The sequence below is a fragment of the Dendropsophus ebraccatus genome, chromosome 8 (assembly GCF_027789765.1).
Source record: "Dendropsophus ebraccatus isolate aDenEbr1 chromosome 8, aDenEbr1.pat, whole genome shotgun sequence".
In the NCBI taxonomy this organism is placed as follows: Eukaryota; Metazoa; Chordata; class Amphibia; order Anura; family Hylidae; genus Dendropsophus; species Dendropsophus ebraccatus.
The window spans coordinates 126,161,965-126,175,812 of record NC_091461.1 but is presented as its reverse complement, the minus strand read 5'-3'; positions in this window follow the sequence as shown (position 1 = coordinate 126,175,812).

Below are 13,848 nucleotides of genomic sequence, written 5' to 3'. Positions count from 1 at the left end.
GCCACTAATATACAGTATATACTCAGTATACAGCCACTAATATACAGTAGTATATACTCAGTACACAGCCACTAATATACAGCATATACTCAGTATACAGCCACTAATATACTGTATATACTCAGTATACAGCCACTAATATACAGTATCTACTCAGTATACAGCCACTAATATACAGTAGTATATACTCAGTATACAGCCACTAATATACAGTATATACTCAGTACACAGCCACTAATATACAGTATATACTCAGTATACAGCCACTAATGTACAGTATATACTCAGTATACAGCCACTAATATACAGTAGTATATACTCAGTATACAGCCACTAAAATACAGTATATACTCAGTATACAACCACTAAAATACAGTATATACTCAGTATACAGCCACTAATATACAGTAGTATATACTCAGTATACAGCCACTAATATACAGCATATAATCAGTATACAGCCACTAATATACAGCATATACTCAGTATACAGCCACTAATATACAGTATATACTCAGTACACAGCCACTAATATACAGTATATACTCAGTATACAGCCACTAATATACAGTATATACTCAGTATACAGCCACTAATATACAGTAGTATATACTCAGTATACAGCCACTAATATACAGTAGTATATACTCAGTATACAACCACTAATATACAGTATATACTCAGTACACAACCACTAATATACAGTATGTGTGTAAATATATATATATATATATATATATATATATATATATATATATGGTCCACATCCATCCTGAAACCTTTGTGATCGCTCACTTCTTCATAGTTTATGATTGCTGCTTGTACCATGGATGTGCACTACCTTCCCCCACCACATGGGGTGCTCCATACACAAAGGGCTCCCCAGCTTCCATGGAAAATGTTTCCTACCACCACCTATTGTTGGATATATCCATTGTCTATAGACCGCAGGTAACACCTCCCTCTCAGTATCCTCAGTATTATCCTCTAAGGACGCCCCCTACAGCCATCTCCGAGTCCTGACATCTCGTTTTTGGTGCAGATGGTCCAGGCCAGTGGCGTAGCTACCAGGGTCTCAGCAGTTGCCGCTCCGACCCACCATCATCCAGACCCCCCAAACCCATCACCCAGACCCCCCAAACCCATCACCCAGACCCCCCAAACCCATCACCAAGACTCCCAAACCCATCACCCAGACTCCCCAAACCCATCACCCAGACTCCCCAAACCCATCACCCAGTCACCCCAAACCCATCACCCAGACTCCCCAAACCCATCACCCAGTCACCCCAAATCCATCACCCAGTCACCCCAAATCCATCACCCAGTCACCCCAAATCCATCATCAAGACCCCCCAAACCCATCACCCAGACTCCCCAAACCCATCACCCAGACCCCCCAAATCCATCATCCAGACACCCCAAATCCATCATCCAGACCCCCAAACCCATCACCCAGACTCCCTAACCCATCACCCAGACTCCCCAAACCCATCATCCAGACCCCCCAAACCCATCACCCAGACCCCCCAAACCCATCACCCAGACCCCCCAAACCCATCACCCAGACACCATTGTGATGATATCATTATTATTTGCCCTGTAGTAATACTGACCTGTTATCTATGTTCTGTAAGTCGGTATTATAGTCAGGGCCGTATTACCAGCTGCTACTCTTTTTTATTATAAAAATGAAAATCATAACAATAAAATAACAAATGCATAACTGCAGTCAAAAACAAAACAAAACTTTTGCCCAACTCGGGTATAACTAAAAAGTCCATTCCTGGAAGAGGTCTATTACTGTCTATAAATGTCCATAAATGTGACACACAAATTATTTCAGCATAACCATGCGAGCCTGCAAGCCACCAGCCCTTGGCCACCTATAATCACCCATATCCATATACATACACACCACACACCACACCACACCAAAGAAACAATACCTTATCCTACACCTTACCCTTTATCTACCCTATACCTACCTATATTACCTATATTACATGACTATGAACTATAAACTTAAGAAAAGCACTCCGGCTAAGAAAAACTAAAGAGAAAGGACTCTGCCTAAATTAAGGGGAAAAGGCTACCACCTTATACAACCTAAGTAAAATAAAAGAAAGGCTACTCGCCTGCAAAACAGAAATAAAATATCTGGCACCTGCCATAAAATAAAGAAAAGGCATTCGCCTTAAATTAACTACTACAATAATAGTACAATAATACTAATACTAATCATAACTAACCACCTAAACCTCTAAATCCCCACAGCCGGTCCGGCTGCCAAACCTATCTATATACAAAACTGAAACATAACAAGATATTATTATTAATTCAACATATCAAAACCATAACAAATATTTATAATTTTTTTTTTTTTTTTTTTTAACCCTTTGAGGACCAGGCCCAAAATGACCCAGTGGACCGCGCAAATTTTGATCTTAGTGTTTCCGTTTTTCCCTCCTCCCCTTCTAAGAGCTCCAGCACTCTCAGTTTTTTATCTACAGGCCATGTAAGTGCTTGTTTGTTACAGGAATAGTTGTACTGTGTAATGGCGTCTTTCATTTTACCATAACATGTATGATGGAACCCCAAATATATTATGTATGATGGAACCCCAAATATATTATGTATGATGGAACCCCAAATATATTATGTATGATGGAACCCCAAATATATCATGTATGATGGAACCCCAAATATATTATGTATGATGGAACCCCAAATATATCATGTATGAGGGAACCCCAAATATATTATGTATGATGGAACCCAAATATATTATTTATGAAGATATAAATTGGTGAAATCGCAAAAAAGAATGCAATATGGTGACGTTTGGGGGGTTCCTGTGTCTATGTAATGCACTATATGGTAACAGCGACATGACACTATTATTCTATAGGTCTGAACACAACCATATGCAGGTTACACAGATTCTCTAATGTTATAGATTTTTTTTTTTATGAAATCCGTTTTTTTGCCAATTAAATATTAATAAAATGGGCCTATTGTGACGCTTATAACGGTTTTATTTTTTCACCTATGGGGCTGTATGGGGTGTCATTTTTTCCGCCATGATCTCTAGTTTTTATTAATACCATATTTGTGAAGATCGGACGTTTTGATCACTTTTTATTGATTTTTTTTAATATATAATGTAACATAAAATCGGTAATCTGCGCACTTTTTCCCCTCTTTTCGTGTACGCCGTTTACCGGTCGCAATGACGCTTGTTATATTTTAATAGATCGGACAATTACGCACGCTACGGTATATTATATGTTTATCTATTTATTCATTTTTATATGTTTTATTTATATAATGGGAAAGGGGGGTGATTTAAACTTTTATTGGGGGAGGGGTTTTGGGGTAGTGTGTTAGTGTTTTGAACTTTTTTTTTTTTACACATTTGAAGTCCCTTTGGGGGACTTTTACATTCACTAGTTTGATTTTTACACTGATGAATGCTATGCCATAGACATAGCATTGATCAGTGTTATCGGCGCTCTGCTCATTGAGCCTGCCTGTGCAGGCTCAGTGACCAGAGCGCCGATCGGACCGCATGGAGGCAGGTGAGAGACCTCCTGCAGTCCGTTTTACCGATCGGGACCCCCGCAGTCACACTGCGGGGGTCCCGATCGGTAAGTGACAGGGGACTCCCCCTGTCACTTACACTTAAACGCTGCGGTCGCGCCGCGATCGCGGCGTTTAAGGGGTTAATGACACGCGGCAGCGCGATCGCTGCAGCGTGTCATTACCGGTGAGGTCCCGGCTGCTCACTGCAGCCGGCCCCCACCTCCTATGAAGCGCGCTCCGCTCCGGAGCGCGCTTCATAGCGGGAATAACACCCATGACGTAAGGTTACGTCATGGGTCGTCTGGGGGTTAATACACAACAATAATACTTACACTAATACTTACACCAACCCTACTACCCAGTGTGGGGCAATGTCCTCTCTTTTGTCCATGAGAGCCCCAAATCACCCCCCCCCCCCCCCCAGACATGGCTATTGTTCTGGAGTCCAAGTCCAGAGTTTTTGCTCTGCCTCCCGCCATGCCTGAGAGGGTATCCACCACCCCCCGTGACCCCCCTCCCAACCTATAACTAACCCCAAACACACAACTCTATAACAAATTTTTTATGAAACACAAACCTAAATATTCTTACTTCAGCATCTAAAATAAACAAGAATACAACTTACTTACTTCAGTAAACCTAATATAATACTTATTATGAACCAAACCCTAAGATGCTTACTTCAGCATGAGAAAACAAAAACTCAACATACCTCAGCATAACTAGAAAAACAGAGAGGGGACTATCCAAAGCCAGGAGGACACCACCACCACCCCCCAGAGGCAACACGGACCCCACCCCCAGCAACTAAGGACTGAGGATAGGGGCCGCAACGCCCCCAAAGGACCACAGCAATGCCCCCCCAACGCCAGACAGCCCCCCACCAACTCTAAACATAACACAACAAACCAAGACCCAAGTTCGGTATCCTGCAAGCCTTTCAAACCTAATCAGTACTTACAAAAACAAAAGCTAAGGTGGCATGCACCAGCCCATCACCGGGAGCAGAGTATGGCAACTCAGATACTCCCTAAATTTGAAACTATCCCTATTTAACCCTAATTCTATCCCTGCATTAAAACTATCCCTAACCACTCTCCCTACTCTCTCCCTTTCAAATTAAAACTAAAGAGCTTAGGGCACGTCAAAAGTGAAGCCTCTCCATAGGAGAGATGCCCTATCTGTACCCAAGCTGCCATACTCTAAAGACCTGTTCTTCCCAAGGTCACCAGTGATGTTCCTACACACCTCCACCTCGGAGAGGACTTTCTGCTGGGTAGATACTAAACACCGTGCATTCCACGTGTAGTACCTAACCACTATGCTAACTAAAAACAGTGTCACCCGATCTCTGCCACCCAGGCTCTTAAATGTCCCATAGGCCCACTCCGCATAGGAGAGGCCGGCAAGTTGTCTCCAGCCGATGGAAGCTCCCACCCGTTTGTACACAGCTATATTAAAGGGACACTGAAGCAGGAAATGGTCCATGCTTTCCAGCGCGGAACCACACTCTTCACGGGGACACCCACGATCATCAGAGCTCCTGTACTTCAAGTTGGCCCTTACACATAGCTTTCCCTGAAAGCAGCGCCAGGCCAAGTCCCAAAACTTCGAGGGGATCCTCTTAGAATTTAACAAGCTTAAGCCCACCCTTAGATCCCGACCTGGGCAATCCCTGAGCGCCAGGGGCTTCTGGAAGTGGGTCAACAGAACCCGTTTGTCGAGAAACTTCCTCGACTGGGTCCTGATCTCCCACACTCCCAGACCCCACCGACGAATCGCCTTCAGAGTCGGGGTAGCGTAAGCCGGAAGATGCCCGTGAGGTGTGCGCAAGTCCTTCACTCGCCCTCCTGTCTCCCATTCCTGGAAGAAAGGCCGAAACCATTCCCTGCAGGAGAATACCCACGGAGGAGCCCTCTCTTTCCAGAGGTTGGAGATGTTGATCTTAATAAAGGTGTTGGTTAAGAACACCACGGGGTTTACCATAGACAACCCCCCTAGTCTCCTCGTGCGATACGTGACCTCCCTCTTAACAAGGTTCAACCTGTTCCCCCATAACAGTTGGAAGAACAGGCTGTAGATCCTGACATAGGATGCTTCTGGCAAAATACACACACTGCCCAGGTAGATAAACAAAGGGAGCAGGTAGCATTTGATCAGGTGAACCCTTTCCCTCAGGGTCAAAGACCAACCCCTCCACTGGTCCACCTTCTGGGCGGCATCCTTAAGCTTGCCATCCCAGTTGACGGATGGGTAATCACCCGGGCCGAATTGGATGCCCAAGATTTTAGCCGAGGATCGGGGCTCTGGAAGGGTGTCCGGGAGGTCAAAGGTGGCATCTCCCCCTCCCAGCCAGAGACCTTCACACTTGTCCCGGTTGATCTTGGATCCGGAGGCCTCCGAGTAGCGCTCCACTTCAGACATCACCACCTGCGCCTCATCCACTGAGGACACGAAGATGGTGACATCGTCCGCGTACGCTACCACCCTCAGAGTGGCTTCCGGCTCCGCCAGGCTCATCCTGACTCCCGCCAATGGCCCACGATCGACCATCCTAAGGAAAGGGTCGATCGCAAACACATATAACAGCGGGCTCAAAGGACAACCCTGACGAACGCCAGACCCGACCTCAAAAGGGCGGCCAGACCAACCGTTCACCAGCGGGAAACTCTCTGCCCTTGCATACAAGATCTTAAGCCAATCCACAAACCCCTCTGGCAAGCCGTACCTCAAAAGGACAGACCAGAGGTACTCATGGTTCACCCGATCAAATGCTTTGGCCTGATCCAAGGACAGCATGTAGCCCCTCCAGAGACCAGCACTACTCCGTTCCACTGCCTCCCTGACACTCAGGACAGCACTTAAAGTGCTTCGGCCTGGCACCGAGCAATGCTGAGTCCCAGAAAGGAGCTGTGGCGCAAGCTGCACCAGCCGATTGAATAGTATTTTCGCCAAAAGCTTCCTATCCGTGTTAAGAAGAGCTATGGGTCTCCAATTCTCAACACGGCTAGAATCCTTACCCTTTGACAGGAGGATCAGAGCCGACCTCCTCATTGACTTCGGCAGAGTGCCCGAGGAGAGACACTCATTGAATACCTCAGTCATGAGGGGAATCAAGCATTCCTTAAAGGTCTTGTAAAACTCGGATGTTAAGCCATCCGGACCTGGCGATTTCTTCAGGCCAAGCCTGTCAATCGCCAGTCTCACTTCCTCTTCTCTGATCGCATCTGTCAAACCATCAAGAGGAAGGTCAGCCCCCGACTGAGGAGCAGCTTCAGCCAGGAAAGCCGACATCCTGTCCCGATCCAGATCCTTCCTTCCCAAGAGGTCCAAGTAGTAGGATCTGACGATCTCCAAGATCTCTGAACTGGACCGCTTCAGAGATCCTGTACTGTCGACCAGTCCTGTCATGACCTTACAACTCACTGACATCCTACAGTTTCTGTAAGGGTCGGGCGAGCGGTACCTCCCGAAATCCCTCTCAAAAACCAAGGATGTGTGCCTATCATACTGGCACCTCATGAGCAAGGCTTTCACTCTGGAGATCTCCGAACGGCTACCTCCAGTCGAGACCAGATGCTCGAGTTTCCTCCTCAGGCCCTGATACAGACGATATCTGCTCAGGGCTCTGAGGCTCGAGAGCTGGCGGAAGAACTTGGCAACCCGTTTTTTGAACATCTCCCACCACTCTGACTTACTACTACAAAGATCCAGGAGAGGTACCTGACTCTGAAGAAAATCCTCAAAGGACTGTCTTACATCCGCTTCTTCCAGGAGGGACGAATTCAGCTTCCAGTAACCTCTACCCATCCGGGGGGTCTCTGAAACATTCAAAGAAAACAAAATCAGACAGTGATCGGAAAACTCCACCTCAACCACCTTCACTGCGGAAGAGACGGCTTCCTCCTTTAAATAAAACCTGTCTATTCTGGACCTGTAGCTACTTCGATGAAAGGTGAAACCCGCGTGGCCCGAGGGGGTCCGGATGTGGGCATCCTCCAGGCGAGCTTCCCTAACTATGCTATTAAGGGCAATACTGTCATAGGCCAGCTGGTCGCTAGAGCCTCCCCTGTCTTGGGACCTGGTGACATTATTAAAGTCCCCACCAAAAATAACCTGCCGGCTGGTAAAAAGGAAAGGCTTGATCCTCATGAAGAGATCTTTACGGTCCCGCTTTGTCTGCGGGGCGTAGATGTTAATGAGCCGAAGCTCTTGTCCCCTCATGAAGACATCAAGGATCAGGCACCTCCCCATTTCCAACTCGATAACCCGTCGGCATTCTACAGGTGCGGTAAAAAGTACCGCCACTCCACTATACGGCTCTGCCGCAAGAGACCAGTGTGAAGGCCCAGACCTCCACTCTCTTCTGGCCTTCACTATGGCGGCAAGGTCTGTTAACCTGGTCTCCTGCAAAAATAAAATATCTACATTACTCAAATCATTTTCAAAAAAGCTATACGCCGCAAAGCGAGCCGTGTCTGACTTAATGCTGGCGCAATTAATAGAGGCCAGCGTCAATGGAGTGAGTACCGCCATCGAGGGTGATTGAGTTGGACGGTCTTACACAACACCAAGTAATATACAACACCAAACAATACATTACCGCTTCTTCCCACTCCTAACCTGCTCTTCCTTGTCCGAGGAGGACTCTTTAGAATCCCCCTTCGGACGTTTTAGCGACACGGACAAGTCCATGCCAGGATCCTCAGTTCCATCTGCCTGATCAACCTGCCCCCCTGAAGAAATCACCTCCAAAGGAGCAGGCCCTGTTCCTCCCGAAGGCTCCTCCAGTCCCTCCCCTCCTTCTAGGGACTGGTACCGGTTGGACAAATCGATCAGAGGGGGGGCAGCGGAGCCTTCCTTTGGGCTCTGGTCTGGGACATGAGCTTTCTTGGCCTTGGGGAAGCTTACTTTCCCCTTGCCCTTTCCCTTATTGCTCTTTTTGGTGTTTTTGCTCTTGGCACGCTTTTCTTTTGTCTGCCACCCCTCCGGACCCTCATCCAAACTCTCATATTGGGAGGAATCAGAGGGGCTGGCAATTTCACCCTCCTCGTGCTCTATCCTCCTGATCTCCTCATCCAGCACAACATCCTCCAAAGGCTCAGATTGCACCTCTGAAACAGCATTTGGAGCTGGACCTTGAACTACACCCTGGGAACTTCCAAGGTCCCTGCTCCTCCTGCGCTTCTCCTCTCGCCTAAGCTGAGAGGGGGTCTTATGCTTGCTCTTCATTGGCCCGGATGCCCTCACCCCATCACTGGTCCCTTCCCCCGCCAGGGCAACCGCTAGGCTCTCCCCGGCTGGGGCGGTCGCAGCTCTGGAAAAAGAGCGCGGACATTGGCTGAACGGGTGACCGAGATCACCACACAGGTGGCACCTAATCCGGTCACAGGATGCGGCTAGATGACCCTCCCCACCACAAAGAGCACACATCTGCCTAGTGCAGCGGGCACTGAGATGGGTGGGATCGCCGCACCTGTGACACAGCCTCGGTTGCCCCTGGTAGAAGATCTGGATTCTATCGCGACCAAGGAAGGTAGCAGAGGGAATGTGCGTCACCGTATTGCCCGAACGCCTTAGGCGGACGGAAAACGTCCAGGCACCAGACCAGATCCCGTATTGATCAAAATTTTTCTTGGGGACGTCCGTCACCTCCCCATACCTGCCTAGCCAGGTCATTATATCGTAGCAAGAGAGTGACTCGTTACGGGTCAAAACGGTCACTTTCTTAACCATGTTTTGGCGAGATATTGCTTTTACAGCAAAATCTCGCCAGCCGGGCTCCTCCTTCGCCAGCTCATAGTAGGACCAAAAGGCTTCAAGCCCCTCGGCCCTCGCAAAGCTGACGTCGAATTCGACAGAGCCATAGGGGTGGATCAAGGCAAAGATGTCTCTCGCCTTGAATCCCGCCTGAAGGAGAAGCTCCACTACTTTGCCCCTTTGGGGGCATGCATCACTGCCCCTCCAAATCAGACGGGCCACGTTCCTACGCCCTACCTCCTGCCCGGCTGTAGGGAGCGACCACACTACCTCCCCATTATGTTCTCGGAAGGCCCCCAGTCCGTGTCTTTCGACCCAGAATGAGAGGTCCACCTCCCTCCCCTCTATTTGGAGCGATCTATCACCCCGCCTGAGAGCCTCCAGGAGGCGCAGCGGCAAACCACCCTGTCCTGCAGGTGGAACTGAGGATCCCCCTGGTCCCCCGGCCGCCACACTGGCATAGCTGCGGACCGGGGGCGCAGCCGGACCGGACACCCCCTGACCGCCATTAGTCCCTCCCACCTGCTGACCATCTCGAACTGTAACATTAGCTGGGATGACATTTACCTGGGGGCTAATAGGGGCTGTAACCTGGGTGCTCCCCCCCACCTGTTGCCCACCTTGTGCTGGGACACTAACTGGGGTGGCATTTACTTGGGGACTACCCCCCACTTCCCTCCTGTTACCCCCATCCACATTCACACTCACAGCAGTGTCCATACTCACTACATCCTCCTTTGTGCCAGGGCTGGGGCAAAAGAGTAGAGTTGCAGGCCTGAGTATATTTCTAACCCAGCTTTCCCGGGCTTCTGATGGGTCCTCTTGCTTCTTTCCCTGCTGTACTTGGGCCGCGGAACCATGAACGCTCCCCCCGGCCACAGGGGAGTGTACTAGAGCCTGGGGAACGCCCCCCGCCTCCTTCCCAGCGCCGCTGCTCGGCCGCCCGAGCCCCTCAGCCAGCACTTGGGGGACATAATCCACATCAGCCACGCTCCCCCCTTTGCCTGCAGGGGAGTGTGCAAGCTCAGCATACACACTCTGGGGGCCGCCCCCCACCACCATCTCAGACTCTGACTCCCGACCACACCCCCCATGATGAGGGGCGTGGCCTGCAGAGCCCGAGCCATCCGATTGGCCCAGAGGCCCTTTGTCTGGCCCTTCCACAATGATGACGCCACACCCAGCCTCCTCCGCCATTACCTCTGCTCTGGCCATCTGCTTGTGTTCCCCCTTTCCCTGCCTCACCCCAGAAACAGACCCCTGCAGTTTTGGGGACTCAGCAGCCTGGATCGGCTTCTCAGCTGGCCCTGACTGCTGTGTTACGTACACCAGCTTTACTTCTTTCTTTTCTTTTCTCTTTGTCTTCTTTCTTCTTTCCCCCTCTTCTGGCAAATCATCACCAAAAGAAAACCTCTCCAGCGCCATAGGGGACTCTTGCATCACAATGGCCTTCATTAGACCGCTTGCTATGAGGCCATCATCGCTGCCGTCATCCTCCTCAAAGGATTCAGGTAAAGCTACCTGGCGCGGCTCTAGGCTTGCTGACTCCAGGGGGGTGCAGGGGACCCCCGGGGTTACAGGAGCACTTTGGGTGTTTGGGGTTACTGGGATGACTGCACCTTCTCCACCCTCTTCACCCCTGTCCTGCTCCACCTCAGCTTCACTCTCCATGTCTCCATTCTCCCCACTGCTTCCACCATCACTCTCCTCACCTCTTCCACTGGAAGCCATTACTGAGAAGCGGTCTTCATTCTGCAGCTTCTCCCTCATGGCTCCACTGCCTTCCAGGATCACTGCCCTTCTTTTCTCCATCACCTTAATCTCCTCCTTGAGTTCCTTCACTCTCGCAGAGAAACCGGCTCTTTTGGTTTTTGAGGAGTTGTTGGCCAAATTCCTGGCGCACCGCAGCTCCTCTCTTGCCTTCTTAAGCTGCTTCCCCAGCAGCTCGTACTCCGAGAACATGGCCGTCATCCTGGAGCAATAGGTGGACACGGACTCCGTACGGCCTCTGTCGCTCCATAGCTGCACAGCTTCGCTTTCTGCCGGAGTCTGAGACCTTCCAACCGTCGCCAGGGGAGAGGGGCCCACATTGCTGCGAACCCTGCTGGATCTCCTCGTCCCACTGGCCGGGACCTTCTCTGAAGCGCTGGCCGGTTGCTTCCCTTTTCCACCCCCCGCCGGCCTAGACCGGGGAGTGGAGGACCGATCCTCCATGGGCAGGCTGGGAGACTCTCCCCAGGAATCTGCCACCTTCCTGGGGAAAGCAAGATGGACTCCTCCCCTGTAGCTCTGGTAGTTCTGGTTCCTGCAGGAGCTCTCACACACACAACCTTCCACCTGCTACTGCTAGGGCCGTATTACCAGCTGCTGCCCCCGGCACTACACCTGCAGACCCCCCCCATATATACAGTACCCAGGGCCCCCAGCACTACACCTGCAGACCCCCCATATATACAGTACCCAGGGCCGTATTACCAGCTGCTGCCCCCGGCACTACACCTGCAGACCCCCGATATATACAGTACCCAGGGCCGTATTACCAGCTGCTGCCCCCGGCACTACACCTGCAGACCCCCCATATATACAGTACACAGTGCCCAACTGCTGCCCCCGGCACTACACCTGCAGACCCCCCATATATACAGTACCCAGGGCCGTATTACCAGCTGCTGCCCCCGGCACTACACCTGCAGACCCCCCCATATATACAGTACCCAGGGCCGTATTACCAGCTGCTGCCCCCGGCTATACACCTGCAGACCCCCCATATATACAGTACCCAGGGCCGTATTACCAGCTGCTGCCCCCAGCACTACACCTGCAGACCCCCCATATATACAGTACCCAGGGCCGTATTACCAGCTGCTGCCCCCGGCACTACACCTGCAGACCCCCCATATATACAGTACCCAGGGCCGTATTACCAGCTGCTGCCCCCGGCACTACACCTGCAGACCCCCCATATATACAGTACCAGGGCCGTATTACCAGCTGCTGCCCCCGGCACTACACCTGCAGACCCCCCATATATACAGTACCCAGGGCCATATTACCAGCTGCTGCCCCCGGCACTACACCTGCAGACCCCCCATATATACAGTACCCAGGGCCCCCAGCACTACACCTGCAGACCCCCCATATATACAGTACCCAGGGCCCCCAGCACTACACCTGCAGACCCCCCATATATACAGTACCCAGGGCCCCCGGCATTACACCTGCAGACCCCCCATATATACAGTACCCAGGACCCCCAGCACTACACCTGCAGACGCCCCATATATACAGTACCCAGGGCCCCCAGCACTACACCTGCAGACCCCCCCATATATACAGTACCCAGGGCCGTATTACCAGCTGCTGCCCCCGGCACTACACCTGCAGACGCCCCATCTACACGCACCTATTGGCGATACCAGACCTGACCAATACCACCATACCCCCCACCCCCCTGGAAAAGACACCAGATTTACTGGCAAGTCTGAAGGGAGGAGGGAAACTAAAAAAATAAAAATAAAATAATTAGTTTTTTCTGCCCCCCTGGTGCTGCCCCCCTGCTCCCTGGTGCTGCCCCCCTGCTCCCTGGTGCTGCCCCCCTGCTCCCTGGTGCTGTCCCCCTGCTCCCTGGTGCTGCCCCCCTGCTCCCTGGTGCTGCCCCCCTGCTCCCTGGTGCTGCCCCCCTGCAAGGTGCTGCCCCCCTGCTCCCTGGTGCTGTCTCCCTGCTCCCTGGTGCTGCCCCCCTGCTCCCTGGTGCTGCCCCCCTGCTCCCTGGTGCTGTCTCCCTGCTCCCTGGTGCTGCCCCCCTGCTCCCTGGTGCTGTCTCCCTGCTCCCTGGTGCTGCCCCCCTCCCTGGTGCTGTCCCCCTGCTCCCTGGTGCTGCCCCCCTGCTCCCTGGTGCTGTCTCCCTGCTCCCTGGTGCTGCCCCCCTCCCTGGTGCTGTCCCCCTGCTCCCTGGTGCTGTCCCCCTGCTCCCTGGTGCTGTCCCCCTGCTCCCTGGTGCTGTCCCCCTGCTCCCTGGTGCTGCCCCCCTGCTCCCTGGTGCTGCCCCCCTGCTCCCTGGTGCTGCCCCCCTGCTCCCTGGTGCTGTCCCCCTGCTCCCTGGTGCTGCCCCCCTGCTCCCTGGTGCTGCCCCCCTGCAAGGTGCTGCCCCCCTGCTCCCTGGTGCTGTCCCCCTGCTCCCTGGTGCTGTCCCCCTGCTCCCTGGTGCTGCCCCCCTGCAAGGTGCTGCCCCCCTGCTCCCTGGTGCTGTCCCCCTGCTCCCTGGTGCTGCCCCCCTGCTCCCTGGTGCTGCCCCCTGCAAGGTGCTGCCCCCCTGCTCCCTGGTGCTGTCCCCCTGCTCCCTGGTGCTGCCCCCCTGCTCCCTGGTGCTGCCCCCCTGCTCCCTGGTGCTGCCCCCCTGCTCCCTGGTGCTGTCCCCCTGCTCCCTGGTGCTGTCCCCCTGCTCCCTGGTGCTGCCCCCCTGCTCCCTGGTGCTGCCCCCCTGCAAGGTGCTGCCCCCCTGCT